General features: G+C 35.6%; 1 long non-coding RNA gene across 1 annotated transcript; it reads left to right on the forward strand.

Annotated features, from left to right (window-relative positions):
- Window positions 1–5,552: 5,552 nt before the first annotated feature.
- Window positions 5,553–17,658, forward strand: LOC306814726. Its single transcript, XR_013777229.1, has 3 exons — window positions 5,553–5,656; window positions 16,820–16,922; window positions 17,491–17,658. It is a non-coding gene; the product is annotated as an uncharacterized lncRNA (long non-coding RNA).
- The last annotated feature ends 495 nt before the right edge of the window (window positions 17,659–18,153 follow it).

Below are 18,153 nucleotides of genomic sequence, written 5' to 3' on the forward strand. Positions count from 1 at the left end.
GAAATAATTTTCCAAAAATTGACACAAGTATCTAGACAGCTAGACATTTATAGAAGAACAGTACTGACTCCAGCAGGATTTGTGTGCTTAAACACTGTTGTGGAGCTGAACTCTAGTCTTTAGCACCAGAATAGTTAAGGATATACTCGGAATGTCTTGTAGTTGAAGCTGCCTAAATATGTTTAAATTATTAATGGGTTAGCATAGAAAGCAGGAGGGGTTACTAAAGCATTTCTTACCCTGTTCAAGTTGTTTATCAAGTTCAGCCAAAGTTAAATGTTATGTTCAATGCACTTCAAGTTTTATAGGTGGTATGGGGATAGATACATGTAGAGCTCTGCTACTTTCTGCTTGTATTCAGCAATTACTAACCTTCTTTTTCCTCATTATCTAAAGCTGGTCTCCATGGGTCCCAACTATTTGGGACACATACATTTAGCAACACCCCTATGTTAATATGGTTCTCCAGAGATCACAGCTGGGACACAGCGTTTTTGTAGCTGCTTATGATTAGATTAAGACTGTTCTCTTTCCAACCTTTGCTTCTTATGTCACTGTAAAATCATGAAGCCTGCTTTTGCAACTAATGCCCACTTAAATTCTGGAAACACCTCAAGCAGATTATGGTTTCTTATAGTTTTCTTCTTATTTTGTATGTATTGCTTGTTATAATTTATATTTTTAATATTTATTTTTAATTACTCCTGCTGTCATTTAAACAATTGTACTGTAAAGACTTTTAAATTACTCTTAATCCTAGAGGAATTACAAAACAGTATCTTCACATCCCCCTCCTCTTGTTTCCTTATTGTGAAAAATGAAAGTATCTTCATCAGTGCATTTATACTAGAGGGTCCCATATGCTTAAAGCTGCCATCCAATTTCCTTGCATAACAACAGTTTAACCCACTTCAGATCATATCTACTCTGCAACTGTAAACTTACTAAGTAGTGCATGTGCCCTGAACCCACTTACTTTAATTGATAAAGACTGTAAACATACCAGATTAACATCTTTACCACTGGTTTAAAAAGGGTGTGCTGCCTGAGGAGTTTGGAAGACTCTAATTTCCTTCACTGACACTACCAGATTTCAAAAAGGATGTCCAATGCCTGAAAGTGGGCTTCTGGGCCAGTAAAGATGTGGATTGGGAGTCCAGAATCTGAAGTTTCCCTTCACAACAGAGAGCCTCTTGTGAGTTTTGGTTCTTCACTTGCTGTGTCTAGATTTAACCCTGCTGTCCAATGTGTAGTTGCACACATATGCTCACTCTTTCCAACTGGTCGTGTTCCTCTGCTTTCTGTAAGTGATTCACTATATCTCTCTGTTCTCTCTGTTTGCAGCATTCCCCATGGCTGACCCCAAAAGGCAAACAAAGCTCTTGTCTTGTGATAGGTGCAGTGCTACCAGTTTTCTGTCTCCTGATTAGACAGGATACACCTAAATATCTGTAAAGGTGGACACGTAATGTGTGTTGAGTGAAGATACATAACGGGTGCTTTACATGGGGGTCATCTCTGGCAGAGGACAAACCATGTGTAAGGGTATCAGATAGTTCCCTGGTACTAAGTGAAGTGATGACATTTTTTATTTAGTAAAGAAAACAATCTTGAATTAATATTGCTCAAGCATAGATTCTTAGGTGAAACTTTTAGTTTTAGTCTACTTAGTGCTGTCCTTGCTAAGATTCTTTTAAAATTGTTTGATTAGCTGTTTTGCTTTTCTAGAAAAAGCCAGAGAAGAGCAGAAAAATTGTGATGCCTGTCATACTGTGGAAGACTCTCAGAATACCACATGTGAAAAACTAGCTGTGGTTTAACAACTCATTTATTAACTACCTCGTACAAGCATTGTGGCTGTATCTTCCTGGTGAGCTCTGTGGAGGGAGATGCAGAAATGGGGTGAATGAATGACCTGGGGCTGATGGCAAAGCCGGCTGTTTGGGGTGCAGTGCTGCTCGCTGGGGGAGCAGCCTGACCTGCTGTGCCAGATCAATGGCCCCCAGCTGCTGCACGAGCTCCATAAACAACTGAGCTGCTCTCCAGCTCTTCTCCTCTTCCCTTTTTATCGCCCAGCTGTGAGTATTCATGCAGACAGTTTTATTGATGTAGGGTTAGTGCTGTTTTTGCAGGGCAAGGCTCTTAGCATGCCACAGCCTCCTAATGGGTGATACTTTGTATTTAGGGATTTTGGTCAAATTCCTTTCTGTGTTCCTCCCTTCTTTCCTTCCCACTAGTCCATCTTTATGTTTATAATATCCACATTTGAAGAAAAAATAAATTATGACATAATTGCTGAAAACTTGCTTACTTTTAATGTTGGGTACAGTCATAGCAAGAAAGTACATTTAATGTATATGAGGATCTAATTTTTAATGGCATGCATTTATTTTATAAGTTTTGCAAGATGTTCCTGTGTAATGGATGGACACATATGGTGCATATGCAGTACATGGTGTATGGCACTTTGCTGAGGTCTTTTTGACACTTTAGCTGGCAGTTGATTCTTTAAGCAACTTTTAAAAAGACTGTCTTCATCCTATCTGTTCTTCAAAATACTGGCACGACAAATGTGCAAACAGTCCCAAGTATTAAATCACTATAATAGTGTATTATGTATTTCTTTGAAGAAGAAATTCACTCCAGGAATTATAGTTAAAAAATAATTAAAATTTAATCCAATGTAAAACAGGGCTAGTCTCACAGCTGAACTTTGTAGGTGTTGAGTTTGTTAATGATTTTTATTGGTTTCCAACTGGTCTTCTTTTTTGATATAACTTTTATTTTAATTTCATTCTTCAGTATTGCTGAGAAGTTTCACAGCTGGCTTATTTCTCAGTAGGGCCCTAAGGAGGGGCTTTGACATAGCAGAAAGAAGTGACAACTGCACACTTCACGTGATGGCCACAGCCTTCAGAATAGGATTTAAGATGTGTAGTGAAAGCTCTGTAACTGTAACAGATTAAAAAGTAAATCTTGATGACCTAGCAGAGCTATCAGCTCACATGATTCTTGCATGGCAGCATATGTTTGTTCACATTTCCTAAAATCCTAACTACTCAATACCTGTGATTGAATGAAAATTTCAACTCAGGATATAAATTTCTAACCTCCATTTTTTCCTTACCCATCTATGTCTTCTCCCCAGTGTCCTACAATTCACTTCAAGGTTTGAAACTCTGTAGGCTGTAATAAGAAAACAATAATTTAAGAGTAATTTATCAAAACCCTGTGTTAGCTAATACCAAAATATTATTTTAGTTCGTATTTTTAGATCTTTTTCATGAATATTTTTATAATCTTAAATTTTAAATATATTATAGCACTGAAAAAAATATGTTCACATTGCACATGGGTATTTAATCTAGTTGATGGTTATTCCATGAAAGGATGAAGGACTTAAATCAGAGATGGGTATAAATGATATTGTTTGCATCAGTATAATCAGTTCAGCATTTTAAAACTGGTAGAAGTCTAGGTAAACAACAAGTCATCATAATGACATTTGTATAATGAGCTGAGAAAGCTGATAATTGTAACAACTGCAATTGTATTCAATTTAATTTATAGTATTTAATGTATCCTTTTAATATCATCATAAGCATTGATTTGATATAGACTGGGAAAACAATTTGAGTTCCTTCAGACTCAGAGGTTTTGAGTACTCCATATAGTGCTTCACTCTGTAGCTACTTTAACTAAATCACAGGCTTTAGAGGAAGTTTTTTCCTGTCAGTCTCCTACTTTCTTCACTAGGTGCAGAACTTCAGATCTTCAAAAGGTATATTGACAATAAATCCACAGAAAAATGTAGAGTACATTCTAGAACATCAAGGCCATCTTTGATAATTTAGAAATGCCTTGGTATGAGTCTGGACTTCAAATTTCAAATTAATTATTTCTAGATTGACAGAGTTGTTTTTATTTATTTCCTTTCTTCTTATTCTCTCTTTTAATTTGTGCACAATTTCTTTATGAATCTCTATCAGATTAGAGAAGCTCTTTCATCTATGCACCAGGTGTTTGCTGATCAAGTTTTGCAAATGGTAATAAACTGGAAAACATAAGGCTTAATTTTGCTTCTGTTTCTTTTCTTTGGGGAGAGGGAAGGAATGGATGAAGGTGTTTTGCCAACTTTAGAACAATTGGTTAAATTTGAATGTTGAATGCTAAGTTACTATATGACTTGTCTTACTTGTCACATCCTAGAATGATTCTTGAATGTTCAGTAAAATGAAAATTTTCACTCTTACAGGTTGTTAGTTTAAAGTTTGTTGCATTTGTTGGCTATTTCCCCCCTCCCTCTTTTTTTTTCTTTCCAGCAGAGTTCCTCTTGATAAATTTCTTTGTCTCCTTATATCTAATAATAAAAATATTTTGGAAGAGAAAGATGAACTTCTTCACCTATCCAAAGTATTGCAAATTTGCTAAAAAGTTTGCTATTTCCTTCCAGCTCTTCAACTGACTGTAATTTAGTAATGACCTTAAAATCCCTGTGAAGTGAGTGGTCAGTTCCTAGAAAAGGATAGAAATCAGCTGCCACTTCTTACATAACCCTATAGGCTTCAGAACAGGGCTCTGCTATTCCCCTAAACACTGGTTGATTGTGAGGTTAGGGAAAATGAAAACAGTAAAATGCAATGCGACAGAGAAAGAATACACTCTATTCCTTTCCTTTTTACTATTTTCTTTCTTTGTGTGTTGTCATTTTACTCTCTCTCTGAAAAATATTTTAGTTCTAGGGTTGAGTAAAGTTTTAGTAAAAAGGCTCTGATATTTGGTGTTATGAATTCCCCTCATTAGCATCATGTAAAGCTGTGGAATCTTCTAGAAACCAGCATTCTAATCCGTAAGATAAATATTTTTTAGTTCTGTAAGCAATACTGTGAATGAGAACATATGGCTGAAACAAATGGTAATAATACACTTTTTTCACCAGGTCATATCAGCATGAAATACGTGTTCTGTCATTTATAACAATAAAGGAATTTGTTTTATTAAAGAGTTGTTTATTCAGACATGCTATGCAGCTGCTAATGTCAGTTTATCATTGTGATCTTGTTTTGTTCATTATGTGGCAGCTGGAGGTTTGCTCTCCACAGGCTTTGCAGAGGTCAAAAGAAGTCTTTCTTGTAATTTGAAAGGCTGTATTCCTTAAAACAAGCTTGATATTTTTCAGAACATGGTCTACTTTGCTAATACCAGACTATTCTACATAGACATATACTTCAGATATGTTTTCTAATGAGATTTTAGATATATATGTGTATATGTGTGTATTTATATATATATGAATCTTTACACATGGTGCTAAAGATGGAGATTCTTATCCATTTTCTGTTCTGATTTTCCTGTCGACTTTTAAAGGTCTTGTCAAACACAATTTAGAGTATGGGGTTTATTTTAATGAATTAAAGCAGTAAGGTGAAGCAATAGGAGCAATTTATTACATGACTAAGCAACTTCATTTGTATTTTTTTATACTTTTTTCATTATAGACTTGAACTGTAACTGACTGAAACCCACAAAAAATTAAAATGCTTCCATTTCTTTCAGAAAAGATCCATTCTGGAGGAATGACTATGTGTGATGTCAGTTCCTTTCAGAACTGGAGATGTAATGAAGTGGTGAAGGATTTATTTAGTTAAAATAGGAGGTGAAAATGAATCCATTTTATTATTCCGATTTCTTTGATAAGAGTCTGTGAATGCTTGTGTGCATACACAAAATAAATGATATTATTTTTAAAGGTTACTTGCAAATGAGAGAGTCTTTGGGTTTTGTTTAGGAAGCAGATGAAGCTTCTATAATTTTTTTCACTTCTCACATTTAGAAAGATCAGAGTTTGACATTTTTATTTTTTTATTTTGCCTTAAGGGCAGGAAGAACTGGAATGAGGTGTATCATAGTTTTGTTTTGCCCACATGGAAGAAAACATGTAGGCTGAAGGTGCTCATTTGAATGTAACCTATAATTTCAGTGGACAAAAGAGTGGCTTTCCAATTCAATTATTAAGAAAGGGTTGTTTTACTCCTGAGGAATTTAGAAGTTGATAGGATCAGTTTGAATTAAATTAAAATTTATACTTATTTTAAAACCTCACACAGAGTATGTTTAAGTCTGTATGAATAGTTTTGAGATGAATTTTGGTATAGACTTGATAGAATTTTCAGAGAATTATGGCAACACAGGGGAAAGAAGAAGTTTTTCTCCTGTGCAAACATCGATCATCTCTCTCTCTCTCTCTCCTTGAACTTCATTTATTCACCCCATCAGGGCCAAACTCTTACATACTATAACAATTTTCAGCGTTTTCCATCTCTTCTATTTTGAGTTGTTTGATTCTGTTGAGTTAGTTGTAAGTCCTGGCAAAAGTTTTAAAGATGACCTTTATATTTAAACTGTTATGAGGAATATGTCCTCAAGGAATTAAGCACATACATTTCAGTGTAACACTGGACTGAGACACTCCTCATCATCTCCTAAAACCTCTGTCTTTGCCCCAATTTAACTTCTGGAGAGTGAATTAACTTGGTGACCTAATGACTTAGTTTTTTAATAAACATTTGGATACAATGACATAAACCATCAAGACAGGCTTATAGCCAATAAAAAGGTTTCTTGAGATAAAGTTTATATATCAAAAGCAGCTGGTTTTCGAAGACATGCCTCTTTCTAATTATCCCTGTTACTGGGAATCTAGACAATAAAATAACAGATATGCTATGCTATATAGTAGAATGAAAATAGACCCAAAATATTAATGTTCCTTGGCTTCCAAGAGTGGAGAGCAAAAAATTGATTAAAAAATTTAATTAATATTTTAAAAACATATTAAACAATTCAAATTTTTTTGTCTTCCAGCTCGAACAGCGTGAGAAAATAGCCTATATCTTCCTGATTGTTATTCTTACTTTTAAATAAATTATCTACTTTTCTTCTCGAGACACAAAGTTTGCACGAGGACAAGCATAATTTTTGTTCCAGGTCCACATTTATTCCAAGTATGTGACTATAATGATGTAAAACACATAGCAATACATAACTTGGATTAACATTTATGGATCCTTCTTAACAATAAACATATCTTACATTTCCATTATGCATATTTTTTTTTAATTTTTATAGGCATCATTCATTATTCCTTCAATAAAACAATGGAAGGAACAAACAGTTTCTTTGTTGAACACCATTTCCTTTGGAATTCTGAGCATACATTTTTTAAACTTTGTTTTAAATTGTTTAGTAACAGATGCCTCTAAAACCAATTGAAGAACATGTATTTGGAGTAAAATTGTACTTCAAAGAATACACAAATGTAACATTTTTGGGACAAATTAATTTGCTATTTTAAAAGTACGTACATACTAACATTCATGACAATGATTAATCAAGTTTACATAAGAGTTTTAGTGTAGAAGATCAGTCATATTTATCAATCTTGTGCTAATGGCATTCCTTAATATTCTAGCTCTTTTATGTCCCTGTCTTAAGTCTTTATTCTGGTAAACTTCTCACTCATGTGGTTTTGTACCCATTAGTGAAAGATTAACAATGAACCAGGCCAAAATGTACCCAAATTCTGCCCCCCTTTTTCTGTTTTGTTTTCTTAGTAACTATAGAGTTTTAGTTCTTCTAGAGACTCTGATTAACTGCAAAAGTTCTGAGATTACTTTTCTTATGAAGGAGATGGGACTTAGCAACTTATCCTTCTATTTATGAAACACTGTTTTGAAATGAGGCATCTTACACTGTGTATATGTTTCTACATTACATATTGGCTTTACAGTCAAGGAGTCTCCCATTATATTGTCAGATGTCTATGTGCTCTTGGAAGTCCAAGTTCTGTACGTGCTTCACTCTGTCCATAACGATGTTCTTAATGACATAATAGTGTATGTGCACATTTAAAAATTTTGTGATACTGAAATGTAATGCTGAAAAAAAAATCTGTTATTTTATTTGCTTGTTCATAGACTCACATGAACTGGACAGACAAAAATGCCAATAAGCTAAATTTTTAAACCAGTCTTTTAACAGGTCTGAAAAAAAAACTTCTTCACTTGTATACTGCTATCTTTGAATTTAATAGGTTGATGTTAAAATAGAGATCTTGCTATCAAAAGCACTTTACCCATAACAGTGGGGGGTTTCAAAGGAAATCTGTATCTTCCATCTCTGACTCAGTAAAGTACATTCTATAGTACTGCTGATTTATAACTAACAGTTCTTAGATCTTTTAACTAGATTCATTGTGACTTGGGTAGTTTCCAGTATAATTGAAATACAATGAAGAGTATCAGTAAGTAGTCAGTAATGCTCTTAGAAAACTTCCTCAGGCAACTATTATTAATAATATTGTTATGCTATTAATAATATTGTTATGCTAGTCTCAATTATTACTATCAAATAATTTCTATGAATAAAAATCTTAAATGTAAATACAGCTGCTTGTTACCTGGATTCTGCTGCTAGTATCTCACAACTCACTTGAGAAAAACTCCCCTTTTGTTATGAAAGGAACTGTAAGTTGCAGTATTGTTAATACTTATAAAAATTAGGTGAAATTTACTGTCTTCACAAATAGTTCTTTGTTAAGGAAAAATTATTTTTTTAAATAACTAAGTAAACCCTAAACTGGTAGTCATAACAAACAAATGGAAATAAAAATATGTTTTTGATAGCAATGTCTTCTCAGCACAATTAAAGCAAGCAACAAAACATTGTAAACAACTTTTTTATTTGCCAAAACAAGTTCAGAGCAATTATCTTCTTTTATTGCAGAGGACACCATAAACAATCAAAGGTCTTTGTATTTGCTTTGCATGTTAGAGATGCCATCAAAACCAAACCACAAAAAAAATCCAGCAACAACCTGCAGAACAGAAGGAGCAAACAGCCTTTTAGGTTTTGATATTGAAAAGAAGAAGGAAATAATTTTAAACAGTTTGGCTTAAAGTATGTATTTTTAAACATTTGTTAGTGATTGTGTATTGTACATTTTAGAACAAAAGTACTTAATTTGCTTTTAAATTATATTCAATAGAAGGTTTAATGCATGAAGATAAAAACAGAAAAAATGCTTTGAAAACATAGAAATATAAAACTTTATGCACCTTTCCAGATAGGTAAGGCAGCAGTTAACCCTGGCAATACTGAGGCAGCTTGGGCAGTTCAAACAAGTATGCTCTGCCTTCAGCTAACTTCAGTGTCCCTGTTGTACCTTCCCTTCAGAAGGAGCTCCATGCAGAAACAACTCCAGGCACTTGGGCCAGAGGCACATGGGCCCAGTTCAATTTATTACTGAACTCAGCTGCACCATATCGCTGAATAAACAGATGAGTATGAGAAAGATATGCCAGCCACAGCAAGAAGAAGAAAACAAACAAGAAGAGGCAGATATCCATGAGCAACTATAAAACACTGCTTATTTTCTCAAATTACAAAACCATTGGAAAACAATGCTACAAGGCTGCTCATACTTATACTCATTTTACATGCCAGAGAGGCCTGAATGGGAAGTACCTGGGAAAAATTCAGTGTGGGAATAATTGATTTGATAGATAGGCAGAGTGCTACTTCAAAGGACTGGTACTTGTCAGCATGTTCTCTGGAGGCGTAATTACTGATATAACTATACAATAAATACTTCTTTTTAGTTTCAATTACTCAAAGGGAAATAACAAATAAACAGGGTACAAGAACATTGGGCTTTGGGCATTGGTGCTAGACAGCAGCCAGGCAGAAAGGGGTCTGGGGATCCTGATTGACAGCAGCTGAACACGAGCCAGGAATGTGCTCAGGTGGCCAAGCAGGCAATGGCATCCTGGCCTGTGTCAGCAGCAGTGTGGGCAGAAGGACCAGGGCAGGGATTGTGCCCCTATGCTTGGCACTGGTGGGGCTGCACCTCAAGTTCTGCATCCAGTTCTGGGCCCCCAATTTAGGAGAGATGTTGTGATGCTGGAGCATGTCCAGAGAAGGACAACAAGGCTGGCGAAGGGTCTGGAACACAAGTCCTGTGAGGAGTGGCTGAGGGAGCCGGGGTATTTACCCTGGAGGAGGCTCAGGGGTGACCTTCATCACTCTCTTCAGCTGCCTGAGAAGACATTTAGCTGGGTGAGGTTGATTTCTCCTCTCAGGTAACCAGGACAAGAGGACACAGCCTTTCCCACTGGCCTGCCATGCCAGAGGAAGTTTAGGCTGGATTTTAAGGAGGAAGAGTGACTGGACATTGGAATGGGAGATCCCATTCCCCCAGGGATCCATGGGGGATGTTGCATCCCCAGGGATATGGTGGAGTCACTGTCAGTGGAGGTGTTCAACACTGGATGCAGCACTCAGTGCCATGGTCTGGTTGACACAGTGGTGTTAGGTCATAGAATGGACTGGTTTTTTACAGCCCAGTTGTGTTTTAGATTCTATGGATATTAGCATAGAGTTCAAATATTTTTTAAACTTATTAATTTACACACTAGTTGTGGTCCATTTATGTTGCCAAATGCAAACAAAAAATTTCAGCAGTGCTTTGAACAAAACAAAAATCACAGTAAAAAGTTTATTGATAACTGCAGTCTGATAAATAGTTGTTTTATTATTCTTTGTTTTTATTCACAGTTTTCAAAACCTGCAAATACAAATTAAGTAGAGTTAGACATGCTGGGGAAGCATTTCTGGCCAATGTTTTCTGAATTCCTTAGAATTGTGTATTTCTGCACCTGTGTATTTTCAAATAATTGGGATTTCAACTGTATGAAAATAGGCACACTTGTTAAAAAAAGAGAATGAAACTAAGTAAATGCATTTTGAAGTAGAATGAAGTAATTTGTAAAAGCGAGTCTTCTAATCAAATGTCAGTAGTGTAACTTATCAAAGAAAAAAAAATTAATTTCCTTACAGGCAACTTGAGATGGGACAAAATTTCCATTTCTACTACCCCTTCTAGTTATACAAGGTAATACAGTTTTCTCTGCAAACTTGAGTGGACCCCTGTCTCTTTTAACAAGCAGACAGTGTGAAAGTGCTGCAAAATAAGGTGTCCAGATTTTACCCTGAACCCTGCATTTGCAGATTCAGTGCCTGCAGCACACTGTTGTGATCTGTCCATGGGGTCTGTGGGTAAGGGTGAAATACTTTTGGGGCCCAGGTGAATTACTGGGTTGTTCTCTTTACTCTTATCTGCTCTTGTAAATCCTGCAATATTTGAAATTGTCTCTCTCTGAAGAAATTCTGCTTTTTGCTACAACAGCTTGTGCACAGCAGGTTTCAGCACTATCGTGCACTATTAAGTAGCCAAATGTAAACATTGATGCCCCGTCTGGGTTGCTGAGTAAGAAAGACCACGGCCCACATCCTGGCTCCAAAGCCAAGTGGCAAAGTCTGAGTGAAGTATGCACATCTCAGCTTTACCTTTCTGCAGGTAGATCCCCTGAAACTGGACAGTCACTCTGTAGCCTTCCCAGTTGAAGTAGTCTCTGGAGTTTGCTATCCCCAAAATTAGATGTGGGAAAGCACAAGCTGGTCTGAGACAAAACACTGCCAGGAAATATCCTAATGACAAAGCAGTTCAGGCAGGCAAGCAATGGAGAAAACTCACACTCTCTCTGTGTTAGCACTCACACACTCCTTCTGGCCTTTGGGATCCTTGAAAACTTGTGAGGCTCGATACTCACTCAAGGCTGGCCCTTGTGAAAAGGGCAGGATCTGTTAGTTTGCAATTACATGATTAAGAGCTTAATCTAAATGGACCTTAATCTAAATGATGGTCTTGTGAGAAAGAAAAGAAATTTATGCCTAGTGAAATGCAGATATATAATGAAAGAGAATAAAATATTTTCCAGTGGGAAAGAAGATTTGAATATATTTCTAAACCTTGTATGTCAATTCTAGAGGAGTTATCTAGTCACCATATTATGTTAGGAATATTTTCCTGGGTAAATCTGATAAAATAGGCCTCAGTTCTATCTCTTTAGCAGGTCTGTAGCTTCAAATTTGTAGAAAATCTCATTAACATTAATGGGACTATTCACATTTTCAAAGTTATGAAAACTCTGCTCTCAGCATCTTTTGAAATTATCAGTTGTACTTCAGTAGCAGGTGCTGTGCTACTTAGAACTGGAAAATTAAACCCACTCAAGATGCTCCCTTTTTCCCCTGCTCCTTTCAATAATGGAGGAGCACTAGGAGAGATTATAAATTGGAATCACAATTTACTGAAAATAACAATAATCACAATAATCATAATAACAAAGACTGTAAAAAGAGAGAGGGTGTTTTATCCACAAAAGGATATTCACCACTGAACAAACGAGAGTTTTCATGTAAGATGCCTGGATTCTTTTCCTATGGCAAGCTTGCTTCCCCAGTAGTGACGTGTGGTACCAAATAGACAGCACTAAAAGCTCCAACCCCATCTCTGTACCTAGGGACAGGACAAGTCTATATTTGTAGACAGGTTGTCCTGTAGACAGGACAAGTCTATATTTGCTTTACAGGTTCTTGACACGGTGTGTCTGGATAGTCAATCTCATAAAAATAATAAAGAATATTCTTTCATCCAGGCTTGTTAATTTGTATTCCACGTTCAAGACACATGAGCCTTCTCTTCACACAGGAACATAGGATGTGATCTGAAAGTCATGAGCAAAACTCACAAAATATCAGACCAGATAAGAGCAAGTGCTGTACAGACATTTTTGTGGAAATGGAAGGCAACTGTAAATATTTCTGGAAGAGAAAAAAACCACAACATGCAACAGAGAATTTACATGGGACAACATTCTGAGCAGGTCTGATGAAATTAACCTTGCTACAACAATACACATGCTATGACCATGAATTTGTTTGTAAGTATATATAAAGAAAAACAATTACTATTGTTGTAGTTTTTGGTGCTGATTTCATTTAGTGTAAATTGTGGAGAAAAGGCACTACTTTTCACTCCAAAATCATACAACAACTGAATGACTTGATACAACACTGAATGGATTTTTACTCTTCTTCTCATTTTGGACATAATTTTCCATTTCTCATGGAAATCTTCCTCCAAATAATATGTAATGTAGGTATTTCTTTTCCTCATCTTGAGGACTGCTGAACAGTTTGCAACATTAAAAATATCTCTAGGCACATTTTTAGCCTGGTTTCCTGAGGAAACAAGGCTTAGGCAGTCATGCTGTCTGTGTGTCTGTGCTTCTCTCACTGATACCCTGGAGTGCCTTGGACAGTTTCAACAAAATTTGACAGACATGGAGCTTTCAAAGATATTAAGCTCTTTCAACCAGCCTGCACAAAATATTGCCCTGGGGCCTCATTCAGGCTCCAGAGCTGTTTGTTTGATCCATCAGAGTTGAGTTGTTCTGTTTTGGATCACCCAGCAGCCAAGAAATAGCAACTGGCCAGGCAGTAAGCCACAGAGAGCTGCTGGTCAGTTGGCATGGCTGCATTTCCACAAAGCCACAGTGCTTGATGATTCTTGCTGAGCTAACAGGTCAAGAAAAATTTGATAGGGACCTGACAGGTTGAGGGCAGATTCATGCAGGAACACAGACATAGCTGCATAGAACTGTAAAGCACTGGGTTTTTAACCATTCTATAAAATAATTACTAAGGAAAAAGCCCAAAACCACATAGAAACTCAATAAAAAAGCCTCTCGAATTTTGTCACAGAACCACTTAAGTGATGAAACAATCACAGGGTTCAAGACTCACCACATCCAAATATGTGCATAACACATCTGTTAAGAAGCACTCATTATCTGAAAGCTATATATATATATTCATGCTTGCATATGAATTCACTGACCCTTGCATCTTCATAAGCTGATGGACATAGTCCTTACAAAAACCTTTAAATTCTGTGCTCATGGTATTTCCAGCATGTTTTGGCCTCACAGCACCTAGTTGCTACACTACTAGATGGTGGAGCACAGTATTTGGCCACTAATATAAGGGTCAACTCTACCAATTTTAACCAAGTTCACTGATTCAGCTTTTCTAAATAAAAGTTCTGGATCAACTATGTCATTTGTCATTAGCAGGGCTCATATTACAAAATTACAATGTGAGCTTCACATAACAAATAAGTTTTGCAGGGGAAATGGTATAACAGAAACTTTCTAGGAGTTCTAGAAAGCAGCTTTGTTTCAGAAAAAAAAGTCAGAAACTATTTCACAAATTTATTTTATTGCCAGAAATCTATTTCAAAATAGAGCATTTGCCTTTGCTCTTTACTGTGACATACTGTCTGTCTTTGACAGAACAAAGTGATTGGAGCCAAATGATTAAGGCAGTAACTTCATGAAAAATTTGTGTGAAAATTTAATGAAAATGGTATTATTTAATGAAAAATGTGTATTAAAAAAATTGAAGTGAAATTGAAGGAAAAAACTCAAAAACAATATTTGAAGGGTATAACAGAGTGGACAGCAAAAGTCTTGTAAGTAATGCCAGCAGGCAGGAAATAACACAGATTAAATTCAAAGCAGGCATTCGTGTCTTCAGTCTCTCCAAGAATGCTAGTATAAATCCAGCTGGCACCTCAGGTAGCTTCTCCAGCCACATCTGCCTGATGCATTTGGCTGTGGCTGACACTTCTTTTTTTTTTTTTTTTTTTCTTTCTTTTCTTAAGGAGTGGTTGAACTGCTAGGAAAAGTATAATTCATTTATTTCAGAATTTCACGGAACAGATAATTTACCACGTGGCAACTTCTCTCCTCATCAGGTTTTTCCTACTGTTGCAATGCTGAGCAGGAAGAACTGAACAGCTATGACTGCCCTGCTTCATATTATTTAGAGAGGCATGGCTGTATTTCCATCACATACTTGTGGTTTTCCTTTTTCAGAAAGATGCCCGGTCATGAGCTTGAAGAAATGCTAACTTCTGGCTGTTGCACCTAGAAAGACCTGAGCCAAAGTCAGCAATGTATCAGCAAACAAATAGACATTCAGCCTGATTACATAAAGCACTACCTGGTTAGCATCATTCTAGTCCAAAATGTTTTTACAAGGTTCATTTTATACCAAAAACTATCTGGTGAGGTCTCACCTTCATTTAATTCCATTGAATTTTGGCTTAAAATCAGGAAGGATTTGAATAACAGGCTAGAAAAGGACCATAAATGTGAATGAAAATTTTCAAAATTCTCTAAATTGGAAGTGGAGTTTTGTTACAAGTTGTCCTGCGTTGTAACAATGGAACAATATGGGATTATGGAATTTAAATGCTTTGTATTTTGGTTGTGTGCTTTTTAGCTCATAAGAGTGCAAACTCTTTCTCTACTTGAAATAAATATCTTTTGTATATCTGCATGTAAATGATGAAGTCATCCTGCAAAATCGTGCATAAATTTCCAGTTCAGATTTGAGTTAAAAGTGTTGTGTGAAACCTCACCAAAAAAAAAAAAAAAAATTGAAAAAAGGACATTAGAAATAAAAAAGTGCATTATTCAATCTATTTCTTTATGCCTGCACATCATCAAGCAAACAACTAGTTCTCAATAAACTGTAAGAAATAACAAATAAGCACAAGAGAGTACAGCTGAAATAATCCCAAAGAATTAAAGCCAAGTAATTACAGCTTCTTAGATATGTTGACTAAAAGAAGTGTTTTCCTTGAGGGAACTTGAGGTTAACCATATGGCATACTGACCTAATCTTCAAAGGTACAGAATGGGAGGCTTTAGATGGAGCATGGCATTGCTATCTAATTCTGTGGCACAGAAGAGCAATTTGTGTAGTTCTGTAGATAATTTGATAGTCTTTATTAGTGAAGTTGTTGTGTAAGTTAATATTATGGCAAACATTCTAGCATAATGTTTTAGGATACATAAGAGGAGTGGTAGAGCCAAGAAATCAAGGTGCCTGTGTGGAACAGTGATTCACTGCAGTATGAATCATTTGTGTCTAGAGGGAGAGCTGGTCCTATTTCTGTTTTGCATTGTGTCAATATTTCCAAATTATTGTTTTCAAGGCTTCTATGCATGGAAAATGGATTTTTTTAATTAAAAATGGTACACAAAACACCAAGCCAACAGCACCAATGTTAATTACTGGAAGTTGTAAGTATTTCCCCATACAAAAGCCATTTGGGTCATTTATATATATTTTTCAAGACAAAATTGATTCTGAAATTAATATTTGAACCATAATTAAATTTTATGACCTAGAGAGGAAAAGATCTGTGAATTTCACTGTCTCTTGTTTTTTAAGCTTTTATATTATTGTTAATTCTTTCCACTACTTATTCTTCAAATCCTTACTACTTTGTACCACAGGCATTTTTGTTTCAGGATGTTTTTTAATTACAGGTGTAAACCCAGTTGATCTTTGAGAGCCTGATTTTATAGTCACGCAACTGCAGTCTTTTAACTCCCTGTGTGTTCCTTGTAATAGGAGTTATATTTATGGCTTATTTCCTAAATATTTCATAAAAAGTAAGATGAAACTTTGGCCTATAAGTATAAATGTTTTTAGCATAAGAGTTTAAAAGGTTTTAATCAAATCTTTGTGATCAGAGAACAATCTTTCCAAGCAATGAGAGTACATGAATAACTCTAGATTTCCCAAGTGTCATTGGTTTCTGTCTGGCATTTGAAAGGGATATTTAAAACTTCAGATGTGATGTACTCTGATCTCTTCACCACAATTATAGAAATGGACGTGGAGATTATATTTTTTTGTGCAGTTTAGGAGACGGGTAAACTGGACACTTCTAAGTAAGTGTAAGCCTGTTACCAGTGTATTAGACATCAATAATATATCCATATAATTTGGAAATTTCCCACCATAAAAATTACTTCTTTTCTTCACTCATTTTCTCCAGATTTCAGTGCTTTGGGATTTATAAGCATGTATTTCCCTACCAGATACCCACCTTGAATTATGTAAGGCTGCCTGACACATTTTGGTGAAGAGAGAGGAATTTAGTAAGTGGTCACAAAGACTAATAGTAGTAGGGCATCATTATACATTCTTGGAAGCTTCTACATCCTATGATGGTCTATCTTAGAAATGCCAGAAATCTCCTGGTCTAACTCAATGTGGGGTCATTTGGTTTTCTTTGGCACATTTCAAACCAGCTAGGTCAAGTGAAAAAGTTTTTGCTAAAGGGAACTTTTACCTCTGAAGATATTATGGAGTTTAGACACTTCTTGCTTTCTTAGACGTAAGGAATTTTCTTTACATTCATGACTATGTCTACTGCTAAGATAAATAAATTATGACAATGACCAATAAAATTAATAACACCACTTAAATTATGATTAAAGAATCTTAAGGATAGCAAATGTAAACTCTAATAAATATTAACTAAAATCTCAGATCATAAACATAATGCTAATAAATACTTATGATGCAAAATGATAACGGTGGTGGTGATGATGATTTAAAACCTTCTTATAATTTCTTCCACTGAGATCAATACTACAACACTCACTGTCTTAATGCTGAGAGCTTTAAGTGTCCCTCATCCCCTCCCTCCTTCTGTTTTTCTAGTTAAATTAAAAGGTCAACTCAAAAGAACTACATAACTGTGATGACTTGACCTTTGGCACCACCTGTTGCCCATGTAGTAATCTTCTGACACTTGTCTCACAAGAGTTTCTTCTTTTGCAGAGAGATGTAGATAATTCCATGAGTAATAAATAGTTTTAAAGATCTGAATTCCAGTTTTCCTTTTAATAGGGTATAGGGATTCTAATTTGAAGTTCCAGATTTTTCCAAACTTTCTTTTCTTAATTTGAATTGTTTTATTTAAAGTCATGAAAAGAAATTATTACTACCACAAGACATTCAGATCTAAAATTTGGAGAAAAATTGAAGAGTTCCTTCTAAAAACCTTTTTCTACATAAAGTAAAAGTGGTGAACTTCTACTGCCACTTTTTATTTTTATAGAAGAAATCTTGTTTTCCTGGTTTTTTTTGTTTATCTTTCCCTATTCTGGCTTAAATTTAAAAGTATGAATTCAGATTTTGACCTAAAAGTACTCAGGGAAGAAGAACAAAGAAGTCATTGCCCTTCCACTTCTTGGAGTGGAAGGTTTCTGACAACAGTGCACCAGCCTACACTAAATAGGAGTAAGAAACAGATGGGAATAAAGATCATAATCTTGTTTTCTCCTCCATATGGCTCAGAAGAACAGTTCCTTGTGAGGGTGA

This window comes from Erithacus rubecula (assembly GCF_903797595.1).
Source record: "Erithacus rubecula genome assembly, contig: SUPER_Z_unloc_2, whole genome shotgun sequence".
Classification (NCBI taxonomy): Eukaryota; Metazoa; Chordata; class Aves; order Passeriformes; family Muscicapidae; genus Erithacus; species Erithacus rubecula.